Here is a 22,174-nt window from a genome sequence, read left to right on the forward strand (position 1 = left end):
ATGCAGCAACTGAGCACAGATATTTGCAGCACACTGAGCACATATATGGAGCGTTTTCAGGCAGAGAACGTAGATATTTTCAGCACACTGAGCACAGAAATTTGCAGCACACTGAGCACAGATTACGGTGCTTTTCAGGGAGAGAACGTAGCCACGTCCTCTCCGTTCAATCTCCAATGCATGAGTGAAAATGGCGGTGACGCACAGCTCTTTATATAGAATACGAATCTCGCAAGAATCCGACAGCGGGATGATGACGTTCAGGCGCTCGGGTTAACCGAGCAAGGCGGGAAGATCCGAGGCTGCCTCGGACCCGTGTAAAATAGGTGAAGTTTGGGGGGGTTCGGATCTCGGAGAACCGAACCCGCTCATCTCTAATTTAAATGTTTTCACTCAATGCAAAACACACTTCAACTCAATGCAAAACACACATCAACAGCTTATTCTTGTTTTCCTTAAGACAGTGATGGCAAATACTGTATAACCTCATTAACTTTCAAGAAGATTTGAAAGTAAAAAAAAAATTATTTTGAAATGCAGAATCACTCTTTAATTAAATTAAATTTTCTAACAAGAATTTGTATTTTGCTTAAAAACCATGTGAGAAGTTACAACAAAGCACGGAAGCACCCTCTAAAAGAGAAAAGTCTATTCCCTTTACTTTACACTTTGATAAGGTCCCGTGATACTCTCATGTTCTTGGAAACCAGTAATACTGTAAATAATCAATTGAATACCTTGTCATGTTTATGAACGAAAGAGTAACAGAATGGTTTGACAACAGAGAAACCATGAATCTACTAAATACAGTAAATAATCATTAAAGTTTCAATACTGGTAATGAAAATAGAACTATACAAAAAAAATTACTGGGGCACTTTTTTATTAGTTTGAACCCAGAGTAATAGTAATTGTAGTCTCTTCGCTATTACTAAGGCCAAAGAAGGTGCTACTGAGCAGAAGTGTCTGGGGCGCTCTCCCTGGAGTTAAGCCTACCATCATCTGGACTCTTGCACCGTCCCTCCACTCACTTATGGTGGCATCCACTGCTGCTACTCTGGTCCCCTGCCCTGCTCCACCACTCATCTGCTGTAGTCACTGCTCCATGCTTCTGACCTGCTCATCCCATTCAGCTGTGGCAGCCGCTGCTCTCCTCTACAGTTTGGCTTCGGTTCCTCTGCTGCTCTCCTCACCCTTTCTGCTCTCCAGGTCTTCCGGTCTCGCTACTGCTTGTCTCCTGTGGCCAGGGCTGTAAATGTGCAGGGAAAACTGGCCTGACACCATCTTGTCTGCATGGCTCCTCTCCTTCAGGGTCCTATGCTGATCACTGGGATCTTCCACTGTACCTGCCCAGCTGTTGTTTATGCACCCTGCACCTCCATGATGGACCCCTCAATGCTTTCCATCAGTGCCCAGAATCCACATCTGCACTGTGCTGCCTAGCTGACCAGTGGTCTTACCTCTGGCTAAAATTCCCAGGACTGGACTTAACTATGAGAACATCTGGACCCCTCAAGGTGAGCGGGAAATTGAGGGGGAGAACACCAGGATTGTCCTCTGGGCAAAGGCAGAATACACCAGGAGCAGCCTCACCAGGGACATTTCTACTGGACACTAATGGGCTCCCCACATTCTCACATAGCGCTGAGATTAGGACATTTATATGTCAATTTATTAAAAGGATGTATTATCATCTTACTACTACTTCATTGTCTCCACTTCAGCTATTCTCTCTCCTTTTTCTATATTGTCCCCACATACAGTACAGCGCTTCTGTGACTAGCTTGTCCTGCCTACTGTAATCCTATGCAGTGTGCTCTAGATGACGCCTTGCTGTGCACTTTCTAGGGCAGAATGAGCAATATGTTGAAGTTGTGATGCAGGAGGCATTCTCTTAGCTCTCTGTTCATTTATCTAAGCTTGCCTTACCTCCATGTACTGTTTGTTTCCACATTGCAACCAATGTAGTGCACCAACATCGTTGCCTGACCTGGTGCCCTGTGTTGAATGAGGAATACATGGTTACAATGAGCTCACTAGAACAAATCCTAGTATTTTGATCTCTCCCATTGTGTGTCAGTGTTTCCAGGCTTCATCTGTCCTGATCATTGTGATCCTTTGGAGCGCACCTAAAATGATGAGCCAAAATGGTTTAGAGGTAGTAGAGACCTCTGGCACAAAGTGTTTTCTTAAAAATGGCACACCTTCAAAACTAATATAAAAGGTAAAAAAAAACTGTATTCTATATACACATCAATGGTTCAAAGTGCCGTAAAATTACACCATATAAAAGGTACACATAAAAACTGAGAAAAGATGCTATAGGCTCATAACACTATTTGAAGTATAGATAACAGGTAAAACATGTGGTATGTACATATATGACATATAATTATAGTTCATATATACCAGAGTTGTTCTCCGGACCATTTTTGCTGGATTTAAAATTTGGCTCTGATTCGATGTACGGATTTGGATTTGCCAAACCGTTTAAATTAGCATTTTTAAAAAATGTAAAAAAAAGATAAAATCACATAATGTGGGCCTTTTTTGTTCCTAGAGTATTAATAACTTCAATAACATTAATTTCGAGTAATTTTCCAGTCAATTTTGACCACCTCATAGCTTGCAAAATTGTTTTCACCAATATTGGCCAAAGGCTGCATTGAGCTGGCTGGTTACTTAGTGACAGAGCAGTGGCACAAACACACAGCAGTTTATAGCACATCTAAAAAACATTGTCACACAGCAGTGGCAGAAATGAAAAGAGCTGCATGACTGGTAGCAACAGCTGCATCACTAGTATTTGGTTGCTTTTCTCTAAATTGATTGTTATCCATTTTTCAATTTGCAGATCACTACATGGTATCACAGGAATTATAGATGCACGTGAAAAATGCGCAGTAGGGTAAAGCGCACCAAACAGTACAAACAATAGAAATATATATATATTTTTTTTTTTACTTGCAGCTCGGTTCAAAGTATGTGCATCAAGGGGTTTATACTTAGATGTACATGAACAAAGTGCAATAGGGTAAAGTGCACCAAACAGTTCATACAATACAATACAGCAGAGTACTGCGGCACTCCAATAATTTGCAAGACCAAGTTAAAAGAAGCAACATTTCAATGCCGTTTAATCACAAGGTATTTTCATCAGGCTTAAAAGAGAAAACCAAACCATCTTACCTTAAAAAGGAATCAACACCTAGTGTGGCGCCAATCTGCGCCGGGACTGCACACCCTGTTGGTGGCGCATTCATAGGAAAGTCATGACGCTCAGCAAAGCTGCGCCCCATGTCACATAGAATTACCATCACCATAGTAACATCTAAAGTAAACAAACATGAGCACACTGTACAAGCGATGCACAGAATAGGACTGTAAATATACATACAAATAATCATGTCAGTCAGCAACTTAGAAACAAAAAATTGCAACATTAATAGTATACATTATTAACTGTTAATGGCCAGCATATTAATGGCTGAATGCTCATTTAAGCCCCTAGGGGCCAACGTACCGAGGCAGAAAATCCATTGTGCCTTGCACTGTAATCATTTGAGACCACAGTTACCGCCGCATAAAGATGGCGGTACGTGGTCTATCATTCGATATTTAAGGGATGTAAGACTATGGGCAGCTAAAGCAAAATGTCTAGTCACTGGCTGATCACTTTTGCCAGTGGTCAGAGCAGCTTTAATGGATGAATGGTGGGCTGCCATCCATTCTTTAAAAGACCGTTTGGTCTTACCGACATAGGACATACCGCAGGGACACACAATTTGGTACACTGTAAATTTAGTATTGCAAGTAAGTCTGTGCTGGATATAAAGTGGTTTACCAGTATGTGTATGGTAAAAAATATCACTAGGGATACAAAAAATGACATGTTACACAAGCCAACCTTATCCCCATGCGTATTAGAATCAAGATTGGGGATATCCGATTTAACCAAAATGTCCGTAAATTACGCCCCCGTTTGTAGCAGGACATAATAAGGGTATTAGAAAATCTAACGTTGTGATCCAACTGAACAATTGGCCATAATTTCTTAGACACCTAATTGATAGCGGGGCTAGCCTGATTAAACTGAGTGACCCAAGGTAAAATAGAGACACTTCTTGTTTAGTTTTAGGTTTTAACAAGGCCAGTCTATCTAAACTTAAAACCTTCTTTTTCTTCTGCTGCAGATGATTATCATTATAACCACGTGATAGGAATTTATCTAGCATACTGTCTATCTGTAACTCGGCCTGAGCAGGATCAGCTGTAATTCGTCAAACCCGTACAAACTGGGAATACAGTATTCTCTTAATTAATGGTTTGGGATGGCAACTTCTAGACAATAACAAGTTGTTTCTATCTGTTGGTTTGGAATATAGATTAGTGAATAGGGACCCATTTCTGACAGATATAGCAACATCTAAAAAATAGACCTCACTAGAACTTACATTGTAGGTGAACTTGACTGGACAATCACTAGAATTATGCTGATCGATATGATTAATCAGATCAGTGCTAGCACCCTTCCAAAATACCAAGAGGTCATCAATATAACGACAAAAAAATACTATCCGGTTGGCTATAGTAGACTCTGAAAAAAATACTAGTTCTTTTATATCAAACATAAAAATGTCTGCATATGAGGGGGCTACCGCCACCCCATAGCACAGTAACTCAACTGTAGATAGAAATTTTTGTTGTAAATAATTTTTTTTTACAGATTTAGTTGTAGTAACTCAACCACAAATAACATCAGGACCAGTGTAAAAAGGATGACCTTCCAAAAACCGTCTTATCGAGGATATTCCCATATAACATGGGGAATGGTGGTAAATTAACTAGTCACATCAATAGTAAACACACACATATCTTGATCCAATTTAGGGAGTGCAGGTAATTTAACAAGTACAGGTTGAGTATCCCATATCCAAATATTCCGAAATACGGAATATTCCGAAATACGGACTTTTTTGAGTGAGACTGAGATAGTGAAACCTTTGTTTTTTGATGGTTCAATGTACACAAACTTTGTTTAATACACAAAGATAATAAAAAATATTGTATTAAATGACCTTCAGGCTGTGTGTATAAGGTATATATGAAACATAAATGAATTGTGTGAATGTAGACATACTTTGTTTAATGCACAAAGTTAGTAAAAATCTTGGCTAAAATTACCTTCAGGCTGTGTGTATAAGGTGTATATGAAACATAAATGCATTCTGTGCTTAGACTTAAGTCCCATCGCCATGATATCTCATTATGGTATGCAATTATTCCAAAATACGGAAAAATCCGATATCCAAAATACCTCTGGTCCCAAGCATTTTGGATAAGGGATACTCAACCTGTAATGCGTTAGTGTCCAAAAGATAACGTGGATGACCATAAATATAAGGCTGCAAAATGCTGTCCAAATATACTGAAGTAGGTTGATCCCCCGGCTGCGATGATGGGTCTAACTGGGGGATCAACCATAGATTTATGAATTTTCGGTATCCTGTAGAATAGAGGGACCAAAGGAAAAGCAGATAACAAGGCATCGCTCAACTGTATTGTAATAGTTCCATTATCCACTGCAGACTTCAGAATATTGATCAACTCTGACTCAAAGATATTAGTAGGATCATGTGGTAATTGTCGATACATCAGCTCATCATTCAAATGCCTCAAAACTTGAAGCTTGTAGTCAGAGTAATCCTGAATTACCAGGGCACCCCCTTTATTGGCTGAACAGAAAACCAGATCCTGCCAGATTGTCCAAAACTTGCTGTTCCACAGGACTAAGGTTACAGCATTTAGGGGATAAACTAATTATTTCAGTTTGCACATCCACCTTTAATAGGTGCATAAAAGTCCTAATCAATAGATTAAAGGACTGTGGGTCAAACATAGAGCAGGTTAACAGTTTAGTCAACTGTGTTGGTAGCGCTGCTTCACCAGAAGGAACATTACCATGTTTTCCATAAAATTCTTTAAATTTGAGTTGCCACTGAAGCTTAAACTGTTCCACACGCCATTCAAGCGGGTTATATCGAGTTGATGGCACAAAGAAAAATCCTCTAGCCAAAACATTTGTCTCGATATTAGAGAGATCATATGAGGAAAGGTTAACGATCAGGTTCTGTTCAGGAGTTGCGGTCTTCTGCCATGTCCTTTGCCTTTTCCTTTGTCCTCCACGCCTGGGGTACCTGCATTTCCTCGGGACTACTGTGCCCGAATGGTAACCCCTAAAGGATATTGCTGGTGCTTATCAGGTAATTAAGAACCACTTCTGCCATTATCACTTGCAGAATAATTAAAATCAGTGGATGAATCAGTCTGATGCCCACCTTTCCTTCTATTTCTCCTAAAAATGTTTTTTTATAATGAGGAACCCAAGCAGGGCATGTCCATTGGTAGACTGTATTGTGCTCATAGTCAGAATCCACTTTGTCACATTTAAAGTTTTTAAATTTGATCAAGACTCTTTTATAGATCTGTAGCTGGGCATTAAGCTTGGCATACGAATCTATTACTGTGTCATTAACCAAGCTAGGTTTCTGAATCATTAAAGGGCATCAATTTTGTCTTTCATGCAAGTACATTCTCTTTAGTAGAGTATTCAATAATCAACAACATAAGATCAAATGAACACTTATTGGTTATTGAAACCCTTTTGTTGCAGAAGGAGGGGTCATGTTTCCCAATTGTGAGGCTATTCCGAACTCGTAGGGCCCCAGGGATTTTTTTAGCTCTATAATAGTCTCTGAGCGACAAGCCGTGATAATGATAATCGATTTCCCTTCTCATGAATGTCAACAACTCATGATAAATAGCATTCAAATGTAAGGATTCAGCCTGATCAGTCAATTCACTATCATATAAGATTGCAACTGCATCAGCTTCAGAGTAGCTTTAAACATCTCCAATAGGAAATGACACATGGGAAAAACCACTATATTCTCAGAGTTCAATTCAGCCATCATAAAGGTGCTTGTGAGTGCAGTACACCAATAAATTCACAGTGAAAACAATAGCAGCAATGATGAAATTAAAAATAACATTTTAAACCTACCGGTAAATCTTTTTCTCGTAGTCCATAGAGGATGCTGGGGACTCCGTAAGGACCATGGGGATAGACGGGCTCCGCAGGAGACATGGGCACTTTAAGAAAGACTTTGACTCTGGGTGTGCACTGGCTCCTCCCTCTATGCCCCTCCTCTAGACCTCAGTTAGAGAAACTGTGCCCAGAGGAGATGGACAGTAAGAGGAAAGGATTTTTGTTAATCCAAGGGCAAGATTCATACCAGCCACACCAATCACACCATACAACTTGTGATAAACTATCTAGTTAACAGTATGAAACAACAACATAGCATCGGCCCACAACCGATGAACCATAACATAACCCTTATGTAAGCAAAAACAATATACAAGTCTTGCAGAAGTAGTCCGCACTTGGGACGGGCGCCCAGCATCCTCTACGGACTACGAGAAAAAGATTTACCGGTAGGTTTAAAATCTTATTTTCTCTAACGTCCTAGAGGATGCTGAGGACTCCGTAAGGACCATGGGGATTATACCAAAGCGGGAGAGTGCGGATGACTCTGCAGCACTGATTGAGCAAACATGAGGTCCTCCTCAACCAGGGTATCTATCAAACTTATAGAATTTTACAAAGGTGTTTGACCCCGACCAAGTAGCTGCTCGGCACAACTGTAGTGCCGAGACCCCTCGGGCAGCCGCCCAAGAAGAGCCCACCTTCCTAGTGGAATGGGCCTTAACCGATTTTGGTAACGGCAATCCTGCCGTAGAATGCGCCTGCTGAATCGTGTTACAGATCTAGCGCGCAATAGTCTGCTTAGACTCAGGAGCACCAAGCTTGTTGGCAGCATAAAGGATAAACAGAGCCTCTGTTTTCCTAACACGAGCCGTTCTGGCCACATAAATTTTCAAAGCCCTGACCACATCAAGTGACTCGGAATCCTCCAAGTAACGCATAGCCACAGGCACGACAATAGGTTGGTTCATATGAAAAGATGAGACCACCTTTGGTAGGAATTGAGGACGAGTCCGCAATTCCGCCCTATCCATATGAAAATCCAGATAAGGGCTTTTATGTGATAAAGCCGCTAGTTCCGAAACCCTCCTAGCTGAAGCCAAGGCTAACAACATGACCACCTTCCAAGTGAGATATTTTAACTCCACCGTTTTGAGTGGTTCAAACCAATGTGACTTAAGGAAACTTAACACCACGTTAAGGTCCCAAGGCGCCACCGGAGGTACAAAAGGAGGCTGAATATGCAGAACTCCCTTCACAAACGTCTGTACTTCAGGAAGGGAAGCCAATTCTTTTTGAAAGAAAATGGATAAGGCCCAAATCTGAACCTTTATAGATCCTAATTTTAGCCCCAAATTCACTCCAGTTTGTAGGAAGTGAAGGAGACGGCTGTGATGGAATTCTTCCGTAGGAGCATTCCTGGCCTCACACCAAGAAACATACTTTCGCCATATTCGGTGATAATGTTTTGATGTCACGTCCTTTCTAGCCTTTATTTGCGTAGGAATGACCTCATCTTGAATACCTTTTTCCGCCCCTGTTGCAGCAGGTCCTGTCTTAGAGGAAGAGGCCACGGATCTTCTGTGAGTAACTCCTGCAGATCCAGATACCAGGTCCTTCATGGCCAATCTGGAACAATGAGGATTGCTCTCACTCCTCTTTGTCTTATTATTCTCAACACCTTGGGAATGAGAGGGAGAGGAGGAAATACATAGACCGACCGATACACCCACGGTGTCACCAGGGCGTCCACAGCTACCGCCTGAGGATCTCTTGACCTGGCGCAATACCTTTTTAGCTTTTTGTTGAGACGGAACGCCATCATGTCTATTTGGGGCAGGCCCCTCCGAATTGTGATCTGCGCGAAAACTTCCTGATGAAGTCCTCACTCTCCCGGGTGCAGAACGTGTCTGCTGAGGAAGTCGGCTTCCCAGTTGTCCACTCCCGGAATGAACACTGCTGACAGTGCGCTGACATGATTTTCCGCCCAGCGAAGAATCCTGGTGGCTTCTGCCATTGCCACTCTGCTCCTTGTGCCGCCCTGGCGGTTTACATGAGCCACTGCGGTGATATTGTCTGACTGAATCAGAACTGGTTTGCCGCAAAGTAATGCCTCCGCTTTACGTAGGGAGTTGTATATGGCCCTCAACTCCAGGACGTTGATGTGGAGACAAGTCTCTAGACTTGACCAAAGACCTTGGAAATTTCTTCCCTGTGTGACTGCTACCCAACCTCGGAGGATTGCGTCCGTGGTCACCAGGATCCAGTCATGAATGCCGAACCTGCGGCCCTCTAGGAGGTGAGCACTCTGCAGCCACCACAGGAGAGATATCCTGGCTCTGGGAGACAGGGTGATCCGCCGATGCATAAGTAGATGCGACCCAGACCACTTGTCCAGCAGGTCCCATTGGAAAGTTCTCGCATAAAACCTGCTGAAGGGAATGGCTTCGTATGATGCCACCATCTTCCCCAGGACTCGAGTGCAGTGATGCACAGACACCTGTTTTGGCTTCAACAGGTTCCTGACCAGAGTCATGAGTTCCTGAGCTTTTTCCGTCGGAAGAAAAACCCTTTTCTGGTCTGTGTCCAGAATCAAGCCCAAGAAGGTCAGACGCGTCGTAGGAACCAGCTGCGACTTCGGGATATTGAGAATCCAGCCATGTTGCTGTAACACCTTCAATGACAGTGACACGCTGTCCAGTAACTTCTTCTCGAGATCTCGCCTTTATGAGGAGATCGTCCAAGTATGGGATAATTGTGACACCTCGCTTGCGCAGGAGCACCATCATTTCCGCCATTACCTTGGTGAAAATCCTCGGGGCCGTGGAAAGCCCAAACGGCAACGTCTGAAATTGGTAATGACAATCCTGTACAGCAAATCTCAGGAACGCCTGATGAGGTGGAAATATTGGAACATGAAGGTACGCATCCTTTATGTCTAGGGAAACCATAAAATCCCCCCCTTCCAGGCTGGCGATGACCGCTCTGAGCGATTTCATCTTGAACTTGAACCTTTTCAAATATAGGTTCAGGGATTTTAAATTTAAAATGGGTCTGACCGAACCATCCAGTTTCGGGACCACAAACAGAGTTGAGTAATATCCCCTCCCTGGTTGCGGTGGGGAACTTTGACCACCACTTGTTGAAGATACAATTTTTGAATTGCATTTAACACTAACTCTGTCTCCGAGGGAGAAGCCGGCAGAGCCGATTTGAAAAACCGGCGAGGGGGGACCTCCTTGAATTCCAGCTTGTATCCCTGATAAACAATTTCTATTGCCCAGGGATCTACCTGTGAATGAACCCAGATGTGGCTGAAAAGTCGAATAACGTGCCCACACTGGGGCGGACTCCCTCAGGTGAGCCCCAGCATCATGCGGTGGACTTTACAGAGGCCGGGGAGGACTTCTGTTCCTGGGAACTAGCTGTGTGCAGCTTTTTTCCTCTGCCCTTACCTCTGGCAAGAAAGGACGACCCACGTACTTTCTTGCTTTTATTCGAACGAAAGGGCTGCATTTGATAATGAGGCACTTTCTTAGGCTGTGAGGGAACATAAGGCAAAAAATTCGATTTACCTGCCGTAGCTGTGGAGATGAGGTCCGAGAGGCCTTCTCCAAATAACTCCTCACCCTTGTAAGGCAAAAACTCCATATGCCTCTTGGAGTCGGCATCACCCGCCCACTGTCGGGTCCATAAGACTCACCTAGCAGAAACAGACATAGCGTTTATTCTAGAACTTAGTAAACAAATGTCTCTTTGAGCATCCCTCATATACAACACAGCATCTTTTATATGCCCTAGGGTCATTAAGATGGTATCCTTATCTAAGGTCTCAATCCCCGCTGATAAGGAATCTGTCCATGCTGCGACAGCACTACAAACCCAGGCTGACGCCATTGCCGGTCGAAGTAATGTACCAGAATGTGCATAAATGGACTTCATGGTAACCTCCTGCTTGCGATCAACAGAATCCTTGAGAGTAGCCGTATCTTGGGATGGCAACGATATCTTTTTTGATAAGCGTGTCAGTGCCTTGTCCACCTTAGGAGAGGATTCCTATCGTATTCTATCCTTTTGCGGGAAAGGATACGCCATAAGAATCCTTCTGGGAACTTGCAGTCTCTTGTCTGGGGTTTCCCAAACCTTCTAATCTTTTGTGCAATAATTCACATTTGCACTTAAGACATTCCACATATCCATCCAGTCAGGTGTCGGCGCTGCCGACGGAGACCTTACATTCATACACTCCCCCTCCTCCTTAGGTGAGCCTTCAACCTCATACATGTCGACACACGCGTACCGACACACCCCACACACACAGGGAAGCTCTTTTCTAAAGACAGGTTCCCCACCAGGCCCTTTGGAGAGACAGAGAGAGAGTATGCCAGCACACACCCCAGTGCTATGTGACCCAGGAAAAAACACAAAATGTTTACCCAATAACGCTGTTATAACTTTCCATATGCCAATTATGTGCCCCCCCCCCCCCCCTCTTGAAAAACCCACTTTCACCGTCAGTAAGCAGGGGAGAGTCCGGGGAGCTTCCTCACAGTGCTGTGGAGAAAATGGCGCTGGTGAATGCTGAGGGAGAAGCCCCGCCCCCTCGGCGGCGGGCTTCTGTCCCGCTCAAAATACTTAAAAATATGGCGGGGGCTCTTTATATACATGTACAGTGCCCAGCTGTACATGTATATAGGTACTTTTGCCATTAGTGAGGTTTATATTGCTGCCTAGGGCGCCCCCCCTGCGCCCTGCACCCTTACAGTGACTAATGTGTGTGAGGTGAATGGGAGCAATAGCGCACAGCTTCACCGCTGTGCGTTACCTCTATGAAGATCAGATGTCTTCTGCCGCCTCTGAAGTCTTCTTTTCTTTTCATACTCACCCGGCTTCTATCTTCCTGCTCTGCGAGTAGGACGGCAGCGCGGCTCTGGGACGGACGGCGAGGATGAAACCTGTGTACCAATCCCTCTGGAGCTAATGGTGTCCAGTAGGCTGTTTCTCTCTCCTCAGTCCCTCGATGCAGGGAGTCTGTTGCCAGCAGGCTCCCTGAAAATAAAAAACCTAACTAAAATACTTTCTTTACAGGAAACTCAGGAGAGCTCCCTGCAGTGCACCCATCTCCTCTGGGCACAGTATCAAACTGAGGTCTGGAGGAGGGGCATTGAGGGAGGAGCCAGTGCACACCCAGAGTCAAAGTATTTCTTAAAGTGCCCATGTCTCCTGCAGAGCCCGTCTATCCCCATGGTTCTTACGGAGTCCCCAGCATCCTCTAGGACATTAGAGAAAACTGCATAACATGCATACACACCAGGTTAAGTCCTGGAATTACTTTCGGGGGTGCCCTGACCAGAATCCAAGTGCTGTAAATCCAATACAAACACAGACAAGGGTCCGGCACAGCCACTTAGAAGATATAACATGCTGGGTGCCCTCATGGGAGTAAATAGATACAATGCATAGACGGTGCGTCATTTCAATAATTTGCAAACAGACTATGATATAAGAAGCAACGTTTCAATGGCTTTAATCGTGTGGCATTTTCATCAGGCTTAATAGAAAAAACCAAACCATCTTACCTTAAAAAGCGCCTATTAGAGGTGGATGTGCAAACTGAAATAATTAGTTTTACCCCCTAAATGCTGTAACCTTAGTCCTGTGGACAATCTTGCACGGAATAAGGATCTGGTTTTCTGTTCAGCCGATACAGGGGGTGCCCTGGTAATTCAGGATTACTCTAACTACAAGCTTCAAGTTTTGAGACATTAGAATGATGAACTGACGTATTGAAAATTACCATGTGATCCTACTAATATCTTTAAGTCGGAATTGACCCCTATTCTGTAGTCTGCAGTGGATAATGGAACTATTACAGTACAGTTGAGAGATGCCTTGTTATCTGCTTTTCCTTTGGTCCCTCTAATCTACATGATACCGAAGATTCATAAATCTATGGTTGATCCCCCGGGTAGACCCATCATCGCAGCCGGGGGATGATTGTTCCAACCTACTTCGGTATACTTGGACAGCATCTTGCAGTCTTATATTCGTGGTCATCCACGTTATCTTTTGGACACTACCTCATTACTTGTTAAATTACAAGCACTCCCTAAATTGGATAAAGGTATGTGTGTGTTTACTATTAATGTGACTAGTTTATATACCATCATTTCCCATGTTATGGGAATATCCTCGATAAGACGGTTTTTGGAAGGTCATCCGTCTTACACTGGTCCTGATGTTAACTTTGTGGTTGAGTTACTACAGCTAATTCTGACAAAAAAAAAATTCTTTACAACAAAAATTTTAATCTAAACTTGAGCGGTTGTGCTATAGGGGCAGCGGTATCCCCCTCATATGCAGACATTTTTATGTTTGATATACTGTAGAAGAACTAGTATTTTTTTCAGATCCTGCTATAGCCAACCGGATAGTTTTTTTTGTCATTATATTGACAACATATTGGTATTTTGGAAGGGTGCTAGCGCTGATCTGATTAATCATATCGATCAGGATAATGCTAGTGATTGTCCAGTCAAGTTGACCAACAATGTAAGTTCTAGTGAGGTCCATTTCTTAGATGTTGCTATATCTGTCAGAAATGGGTCCCTATTCACTAATCTATATTCCAAACCAGCAGATAGAAACAACTTATTATTGTCTAGCAGTTGTCATCCCAAACCATTGATTAAGGGACTACTGTGTTCCCAATTTGTGCCGGTTAGACGAAATTACATCTGAACCTGTTCAGGCCGAGTTACAGATAGACAGTACGCTAGATAAGTTCCTATCACGTGGTTATGATGTTAATCATCTGCAGCAGAAGAAAAAGAATGTTTTGAGATTAGATAGACTCGCCTTGTTAAAACCTAAAAATAAACAAGAAGGGGGAATTCAATTGTTTGAAAAGTCGGTTAGGTGTCTGTTAGATAGGAAAAAACAGGCACCCAACTGACTTTTCAAACAATTGAATATTCCCCGAAGTGTCTATTTTATCTTGGGTCACTCAGTTTAATCAGGCTAGCCCCGATATCAATAAGGTCTCTTAGAAATTATGGGCAATTTTTCATTCGGATCCCGACTGCAAACTTTCTAATACCCGTATTACATCCTGCTACAAACAGGGGCGTAATTTACGGGACATTTTGGTTAAATCGGATATCTCCAATTTTGATTCTAATACGCATGGGGATAAGGTTGGCTGTATCCGCTGTACTTGTGTAACATGTCGTTTTTTGATCCCTGGTGACACCTTTTACCAACCACATACTGATAATCCACTGTATATCCGGCATAGACTTACTTGTAATACTAAATTTACAGTGTACCAAATTGTGTGTCCCTGCGGTATGTCCTATGTCAGTAAGACCGAACGGTCTGTTAAAGAAGGGATGGCAGCCCACCATTCATCCATTAAAGCTGCTCTGACCACTGGCAAAAGTGATCAGCCAGTGACCAGACATTTTGCTTTAGCTGCCCATAGACTTACATCCCTTAAATATCGAATGATAGACCACGTACCGCCATCTTTATGCGGCAGTAACTGTGGTCTCAAATTATAACAGTGCAAAGGCACAATGGATTTTCTGCCTCGGTACGTCGGCCCTTAGGGGCTTAAATGAGCATTCAGCCATTAATATGCTGGCCATTAACAGTTAATAATGTATACTATTAATGTTGCAATTTTGTTTCTAAGTTGCTGACTGACATGATTATTTGTATGTTTATTTACAGTCCTATTCTGTGCATCGCTTGTACTGTGTGCTCATGTTTGTTTACTTTTGATATTACCATGGTGAAGGTAATCCTACGTGACATGGGACGTGGCTTTGCTGAGCGTCATGATGTTCCTATGAATGCGCCGCCAACCGGATGTGCAGTCCCGGTGCAGATTGGCGCCACACTAGGTGTTGCTTCCTTTTTAAGGTAAGATGGTTTGGTTTTCTCTTTTAAGCCTAATGAAAATGCCACACGATTAAATGGCATTGAAACGTTGCTTCTTATAACTTGGTCTGCTTGCAAATTATTGGAGTGCCGCACCGTCTATCCATTGTATTTATGTATATATATATATATTTATATTAGAGATGTGCGGCGGGCACTTTTTTCGTGTTTTGTGTTTTGGTTTTGGTTCTAATTCCCCGCTCGTGTTTTGGTTTTGGCTAGAGGTTTTGGATTCGGTTCCGCGGTCGTGTTTTGGATTCGGACGCGTTTTGGCAATACCTCCCTTAAGAATTTTTGTCGGATTCGGGTGTGTTTTGGATTCGGGTGTTTTTTTTTTTTTAGTCTATTCTGAACACCTCACAATATTATTTTTAGTCCTAAAATTTGCACCGAGGTCGTTGGAAGACTAAGCTAAGCGACCCAAGTGGGTGGCACAAACACCTGGCCCATCTAGGAGTGGCACTTCAAAAAAATAGTCCCCAAACAGCACATGATGCAAAGATAAATAAAAAAAGAGGTGCAAGATGGAATTGTCCTTGGGCCCTCCCCACCCACCCTTATGTTGTATAAACAGGATATGTACACTTTAACAAACCCATCATTTCAGCGACAGGGTCTGCCACACGACTGTGGCTGAAATGATTGGTTGGTTTGGGCCCCCACTAAAAAAGAACAATCAATCTCTCCTTGCACAAACTGGCTCTACAGAGGCAAGATGCCCACTTCCTCCTCATCGTCCGATTCCTCACCCCTTTCACTGTGTACATCCCCCTCCTCACAGAGTATTAATTCGTCCCCACTGGAATCCACCATCACAGGTCCCTGTGTACTTTCTGGAGGCAATTGCTGGTAAATGTTTCCACAGAGGAATTGATTATAATTCATTTTGATGAACATCATCTTCTCCACATTTTCTGGAAGTAACCTCCTACGCCGATCGCTGAAAAGGTTACCGGCTGCACTAAACACTCATTCGGAGTACACACTGGAGGGGGGGGGGGGGGCAATTTAGGTAAAATAAAGCCAGTTTGTGCAAGGGCCTGCAAATTGCCTCTTTTTCCTGCCAGTATACGTACGGACTGTCTGACGTGCCTACTTGGATGCTGTCACTCATATAATCCTCCACCATTCTTTCAATGGTGACAGAATCATATGCAGTGACAGTAGACGACATGTCAGTAATCGTTGGCAGGTCCTTCAGTCTTGACCAGATGTCAGCTATCGCTCCTGACTGCCCTGCATCACCATCAGCGGGTGGTTTTGGAAATGTTATCCTTTTCCTGGCAGCTCCAGTGGTGGGAGAAAATGAAGGAGAAGCTGTTGGCGGGTCATGGTCCGCTTGACTTGACAACTGTCTCACCAGCAGGTCTTTGAACATCTGCAGACTTGTGTCTGCTGGAAAGAGAGATACAACATAGGCTTTAAACCTAGGATCAAGCACGGTGGCCAAAATGTAGTGCTCTGATTTCAACAGATTGACCATCCGTGAATCCTGGTTAAGCAAATGAAGGGCTCCATCCACAAGTCCCACATGCCTAGCGGAATCGCTCCATTTTAGCTTCTCCTTCAATCTCTCCAGCTGCTGCTACAAAATCCTGATGAGGGGAATCACCTGACTTATGCTGGCAGTGTCTGAACTGACTTCACGTGTGGCAAGTTCAAAGTGTTGGAGAACCTTGCACAACGTTGAAATCATTCTCCACTATGCTTGAGTCAGGTGCATTCCCCCTCCTTTGCCTATATCAGGGGTGGGAAACCTCAGGCCTGAGGGCCGTATAAGGCCCGCAGAGCCACTTGATCCGGCCCGGCCAGGCTCACCTAACCGAGGGAGATCCGGTCGCCCACTTAGATTTTGTTACTTGTGGGTGCCTGGCTTCTTCCCCTCAGCAGCAGCCGGAGGCAGGATCTCACTCCAGAGCTCCGGCTTCCAGCTCTGGCAGTGTGCATGTGCGGCTGTGCGGTGCTATGGGAGAGATGTCATGATGATGCTCTCCCATAGTTCTGAGGAGCGACGGACAGGCGGAGGGCAACGGTCCAAAAGCAGGAGCAGGGCTGGTGAGTATTGTGTTTTTTTTTTCTTTTAATGTGTGTGTGTGTGTAAGCAACGCTACTAGGGGGCATAACAAATGACTGGGGGTATATCTACTGGGGGCACACCTACTGACTGGGGGCATAACTACTGGGGACAGGCTAATTTTTAAGTTAATAATTTTTGTATGGCCCCCAAAGGATTTTATAAATATCCAAATGGCCCTTGGTAGAAAGAAGGTTCCCCACCCCTGGCCTATATCATAGGCAGATGTATAGGCTTGAATGGCCTTTTACTGCTCCTCCATCCCCTGAAGCATATAGAGGGTTGAATTCCACCTCGTTACCACCTCTTGCTTCAGCTGATGGCAGGGCATGTTCAGGAGTGTTTGCTGGTGCTCCAGTCTTAGGCACGCGGTGGCTGAATGCTGAAAGTGGCCCGCAATTCTTCGGGCCACCGACAGCATCTCCTGCATGCCCCTGTAGTTTTTAAAAAAATTCTGCACCACCAAATTCATTGTATGTGCAAAACATGGGACATGTAATTTATGCACAATATTGGTGGCGTTGTCCGATGTCACAAATCCCCAGGAGAGTCCAATTGGGGTAAGCCAATCTGCGATGTTGTTCCTCAGTTTCCGTAAGAGGTTGTCAGCTGTGTGCCTCTTATGGAAAACGGCGATAGAAAGTGTAGCCTGCCTAGGAACGAGTTGGCATTTGCGAAATGCTGCTACTGGGCCCGCTGCTGCTGTTGTTGCTGCGGGAGGCAATACATCTACCCAGTGGGCTGTCTCAGTCATATAGTCCTTAGTCTGCCCTCTCCACTTGTCCACATGTCAGTGGTTAAGTGGACAATGGGTACAACTGCATTTTTTAGGACACTGGTGACTCTTTTTCTGAGGTCTGTGTACATTCTCGGTATCGCCTGCCTAGAGAAGTGGAACCTAGATGGTATTTGGTACCGGGGACACACTACCTCAAGCAATTCTCTAAGTCCCTGTGAACTAACGGTGGATACCGGACAAACGTCTAACACCAACATAGTTGTCAAGGCCTGAGTTATCCGCTTTGCAACAGGATGACTGCTGTGATATTTCATCTTCTTCGCAAAAGACTGTTGGACAGTCAATTGCTTACTGGAAGTAGTACAAGTGGTCTTCCGACTTCCCCTCTGGGATGACGATCGACTCCCAGCAGCAACAACAGCAGCACCAGCATCAGTAGGCGTCAGGGACGTGCGGTGAGCTAACTAGCTCAGGTGGCACTGGCTAGCACCAGAGCCAGATTTACATGCAATTTATGAGCCAAAACGTACATCTGGCCATTATACACAGGTGCAGCAGTAGAAACTCCTGGAAATTTGGTGAGTTTTGATCAGAGATGAACGGAAAAGTTAGCCAGGTGAGACTTTTTGCTCCGGTTGGTGACTGTCTCAGAAAGCCAGAAGTCAGTTGGCAGGCGAGCTGTAAACCAGCTGTAACCAAATGCTACGAAAGCTTTGGATGTTTCACAAATGATGGTCCATATGGAGACTTACTGCTGAGACCATTATCTATCTTTCCTGATTCTCCAAAAACTATTAACACCCAATTCCTTCTGTTCACTGTAAATAATACCGACCACTATCAGTGTCCGCTTATCCAAGAGGAAATCAGAGGTCTCTCTACATGCCTGAATTCAAGTACTGTTAAGGAATGTACCCCACTATCTAATACATGGGTGTTGCGTGATTTTGAACTCATATATTTGGTCATTGTTCAGTTTGTCATTTGGGTTTGGCGCCCAATTACTGTAACCACCCAATTTTACTTAGAAGTCTGTGTATTGGGGAGTGGTAGACACCCCTTTTTGGTGGACACGGTATAGGCAGCCATCTTTGCGCACTTGAGAGGTGCTCCATTTTTTTCCTATATACGGCAGGATCACTGGACATATACGGCAGGATCACTGGACATATACGGCAGGATCACTGGACATATATACGGCAGGATCACTGGACATATGCGGCAGCACAGAGACACCACCACTGGACTGATGCAGGACAACACAGCACCACTGCAATGGACTGGACTTATACAGCAGCACTGTACATATGGCAGCAGAGGACACCACCACTGTGACTGGACTGATGCAGCACAATACACCACCACTGGACTGATGCAGCACAACACAGCAACACTGTAAGGGACTTATACAGCAGCACTGAACATATGGCAGCAGAGGACACAGCCACTGTGACTGGACAGATGCAGCACAAAATACGGACATGGAGGACACCGAGGACAGAGACATGTCCTCTCTCTACACTCTCCAATGCCGGAGTGAAAATGGTGGGGACGTGTGGCTCCTTATATGGAATCCAAACCCCGCGAGAATCCGACAGCGGGATGATGACGTTTTGCTTTGTTCTGGTTTCCGAGTCAGCCGGGAAAACCCGAGTCTGACTCGGATCCGGGCTCGAGTGGTGAAGTCTGGTAGGGTTCGGTTCTCTGAGAACCGAACCCGCTCACCTCTAATTTATCTGATATATGTTTTGAGCAAGTCTGGTGGGTGGACTTGGATCCCCCATGTTCGGAAAGTCCGCTCATTTCTACCCTATATACACAGTCACTATACACTGTACATGCATCAGTGAAATGGCACCTAGTCCCAGCTGCAGTGCCCTATATAGAATCCAAGTCCAGCAAGAATCAGACGCTGGGAAGATGATGTTTGGTTCAATGTGAGATCCGAATGTGGTGGGAACACCCGACTGCCCCCTCCATGTAGCAGATTCTTCTTTGCAAGTGGTCTGAGCAACACCGGAGACAAGGTGAGTATATGTGAGTATGTGTATTAAAGTTGCCTACGATGTGTGTGTCTTGTGTTTTTTTCAATATTTATTTTACAGCGGGACTATAGGTAGCAGCGGGCCCTTTTTACATCACATGCTTGTAATTTTGGTTCTTTAAAACCCAGCATGCATGGGAGGATTGCTGGGACCTGTAGTCCTCCTGCAAAAGACAATTGTAGTTTATCTTTTACACAACTGCTATCAACTCGACACCCACCAACCAGGGTTGTCAGTGTTAGCCCCGGGCCTCACTTTCCCACTTCCACACCTTCTGGGGAATCCCAAGGCTGTGGTGACTAGCTGGGGGGGATGAATGCTATGGCCAGGGAACCCAGCTGTGGTATTAACCCCCCCCCCCCCGCTAGTAAGAGCCTGGTGCTGGTCCTGAGAATGCAAGGGACCCATACGCATTTTTCCCCCATATTTTTAGGATCAGCTCAAGACCCATGTGCTGGTACACTGAAATACGGGGGACCACTGCTTATGGGAGGTGGGTCCCCAAGCTATTTATTTTCCAAAATTTGTACTTAGATTCACTTAGAACCAAAGAATGCACAGATCTCGTTCATCTCTGCAGAGTTTCTTATCACATGGAGCAGTAAGGTGGAAGCTGGAGTAGTGTAAAGGCTTGGGGCACAGGTAACAAGTGGGGAAATGGGGAAGAACACCTGTGGTGTATGGAATGGCGAAGTCATACAGTATGTCACATACTGTATATCTTTTCCACTATCCCCTTTCCTACTCACATATGAGGACTGAAGTACCACTGTTACACACAGGCCCACTGATCAGTTGGTTTCAGAGGAAGTAAGGCTAATGGCATATGGATACTTTGCTTGCCAATTAGCCTTGGGAATTTTGTACCAAGCAGGTAGCATAAGTGTTAAACTCCTGACACCCAAGCATAGCTTTGCTTGGCAAACAATGCAGATGACAATCACAGAGGAAATCGGGGGTTCATGTGCCTGAAACCAGAACATCCACTGCTTGCCATGTGCAGGAAACAACATGTAAGACTGTGCAGAACAGAAAAGCATTGTATGACACTCACTGGTATACGTGCATTTCATATCACTGAGCAGTGTTGTATAGGTAGGTAAGGAGGAGGTGGCTTTCCCTTCATAAAGATGCTAGGGAGCCCTGTTTTCCTAGTTATGTCCCTGCTTTGTTCAAAAACCCTAAAATCACGTGTTTCTTTCTCAATAGAAACTGACAGAAAACTAAAAAATCTTGGTTTGATCCCCTCAAAATACATACTACTGTACACACTGATTCCCGGACTGTGGTTTCTTCACAAATAAATCCTTATTATGAATTGCATGCTACTATTATGAGACTGTAAGATATGTTATAGGAAGGAGTTTCAAGGAGTAGAGATATAGGATGTGTTCTATGGAGCCAGCAAAGGGTTCTTGTTGACATGTCTTGTAAATTAATTGCCTTGTTTCATATGATATCTGCTTCCACATGACTAGTACAGACATTTCTCTGTACAGAGAGCTAGCCCTGATATTCAGGCTATGTCAGCTGTGTACAGGAATTGAAATATTCCATAATATCATTTATTTTTTTGTCCTGCACGGAGTCCCAGCTCCCAGCTATGCGTGAAACTGCTGGAGCAGCTATCATAGACATAGATATGTTGTCTTTGCAATGAAACCATCTTTTGTGCCCCAATCATTCTATCTTCACAGATTTATCACCCACAACTAAATCACTGTACTGAGAACTGAATATGCCTAATGGTTCCTTGTTAGCATGACATACAGAAATGGGTTTATCAATGTAAATACTGTCAAGAATTTAAACGAAATACCTTATTATTAGCTTCTCAAGGATAATAGCTTCTTTTGTCTTCAAACAAAATAATGTTTCTAAAACCCGAAGAAGCCTTGAGATGTTCACGGTGAAGAGAGTTGAAAGGTGGAAATCTCTTATTAAGCCATGTTATTAATGTAATGAGGCAGAAACAAGGGTAGGAATTATGTGGAGACGTTTTCTGGATAAGTTTATTAAAGTGTAGAAAGCCTTTGGTTTTAAAGCAGAGAAAAGGAATGCATTTACTTCACTTTTTAAGTGAGCTGCTGATGGCAGAAAACACACTGTAATGGATTCCTGGGGGCTTAAATAAGTCTTTATATATAGATTTGTGAAGGATGATGACATCTCACTTATATGGACAAAGAAACTTGCATCTCAGGACTAGCAGGCCTTCATTGGTGAATTAACATCTACTGGCACCTCTTCTCTATCAGTCTGTAACATGGCAGTTATGAGCTGATTGGCTGGTATTTTATCGCTGTCCACTTTATTACCATACT

Source organism: Pseudophryne corroboree, chromosome 9 (genome assembly GCF_028390025.1).
Source record: "Pseudophryne corroboree isolate aPseCor3 chromosome 9, aPseCor3.hap2, whole genome shotgun sequence".
Taxonomy (NCBI): domain Eukaryota; kingdom Metazoa; phylum Chordata; class Amphibia; order Anura; family Myobatrachidae; genus Pseudophryne; species Pseudophryne corroboree.